Genomic DNA, 2,145 nt, shown 5'->3' on the forward strand with positions numbered 1-2,145 from the left:
TTACACTAACGTGGGCACTAACGTGGAAGGAAGGAAAGCCCCAACGTTAGTGAGAAAAGTTAGTGGCATTAACTTTGAAGAAAGGAAATGGAGCCAACGTTAGTGACACTTAACATTATCACTAACGTTGGACCAAGCTCATAAGTGGCCACGTTAGTTGCCATGTTAACTTAGTTAACGTGGCCTCTAATGTTAAGAAGTAATGGGGAAGCCAACGTTAGTGACATTCAACTTTATCACTAACGTTGGCCAAGTCACAATAAGCCACGTTAACTCCCACGTTAACCTAGTTAACGTGGAAGCTAACGTGAAGAAACAAGGTGGTCGACAACGTTAGTGACACCAAACATTGTCACTAATGTTGGAAGGAACCCACACAAGCCCCAATAAGCCACATTAACTCCCACGTTAACCTAGTTAACGTGGAAGCTAACGTGAAGAAGGGAGGTGATCGCCAACGTTAGTGACACCCAACATTGTCACTAACGTTGGAATGAGCCCACACAAGCCACTATGAGCCACGTTAACTCCCACGTTAACTTAGTTAACGTGGTAGTTAACGTGGGCAAAAGTCCCACCTGGCAGCCTGACCATGCCTTCTTCAAACACGCATAACTTGAGCCACAAAGCTCCAAATGAGGTGATTCCAGTGGCATTGGAAAGTAGGATTCCAGAGCTTTCCAAGCATATATGGCACTACATGGTTGACACTAAATTTGAGGGAGAAAACCTGCCCCGAAAGTGCAATGATGAACATGGTATCAACATGTATTAAGGCCAACTGACCTCTTCACCTTCCAAGAAGTATAACTCAAGTTGTAGAGCTCCAAATGATGCTCTTCCAAAGGCATTGGAAAGTAGACACCCAGGGATTTCCAACAATATATAATAGTATGGGATGGACACTAAGTTTGAGTTTCAAAAACTGGCAATAATGAAGCCCTGATCGCTAGCGTTATTGGCACTCAAGTTTTCCATTAACGCTGGCAACTATGCCAGCGACCATGTCCACTTCAAAGGAGCATAACTTAAGCTACAGAGGTCCAATTGAGGTGATTCCAGTTGAGTTAGAAAGCTAACATTCAGAGCTTTCTAACAATATATAATACTCTATAGTGGGCATGAAATTGGAGCACAAACAAGAGGCATCTTTTAAGCCCCAAAAACACCAACTAGGCAGCAAGTGTAACGTTAGCCACAATAACTTTAGCACTAACGCCACACTTGTAGCGTTAGTGTGGCTAACTTTAGCACTAACTTTAGCACCTGGACCTCAACTTGACCTACTTCTCTCTCAAGTCCACTTCAAAACTCAAGCAAGCAAGCCTACAATTGTCAACCAATCAAGACCACAAGAAGCATCTAGAATAGAAATTTTCATTTAATTATAATTTGCTTTTAATTTCATTTTGTAATTTAGGAGAGCCTATATAAAGGCCTTAGTCTTTACATTGAAAACATCTTGGAAAGGCTGGAAATTCTGGAATGGGGGATTGAAGAGGGGTCTTCGGACTCCCTCCCCTCACATATTTTTTCTTCTTTTTCTTTTAGTTGTAATTTTCATTTATGAATGTTGAATTTTCAATTTCAGTTTGAATCTTCATCTTTACTTTTCTGCACTTTCTTTCTTTTCTATTTTTGTAGAGCAATGATCAACTAACTCTTTACATTGGGTTAGAGAGCTCTATTGTGATTCAATGGATTAAGTGTAGTTCTTATCCTTCTTCTTCTTTCTTTCCTCTTGATTTTACTTGAGAGCTTTCGATCTTCATCCAATTGGGTAGTTATCTTGGAAAAGAAACTATTCAGACTTGGATCTCTTCTAAACCTTGAAAGAGGAATGAAGAGATTATTCTAGAAATGCTTTCTCATGGTGGACCAAATTGGGTGTGGATGGATATGTGACTATAATCTTTCCAACACTTGATTTGGGAAATGCATGTGGTATAATCAGTGACCATACTTCATCTCTTCTCATGAGCAATTGACTAAGGAATTGGCTATTGATCAAGATTTGAGAGATCAAATTACAAGGAATTGTAATTCCATCACTTAAGATTGCCAAGGAGATCAATGAATGCATTGATTGAGGAAGAGATGAGAATGAACTTGATCCTGAGGATTGCAATATCTCTTGATCCCAAT

This window comes from Arachis ipaensis, chromosome B3 (genome assembly GCF_059453495.1).
Source record: "Arachis ipaensis isolate K30076 ecotype BB chromosome B3, ASM5945349v1, whole genome shotgun sequence".
Taxonomy (NCBI): domain Eukaryota; kingdom Viridiplantae; phylum Streptophyta; class Magnoliopsida; order Fabales; family Fabaceae; genus Arachis; species Arachis ipaensis.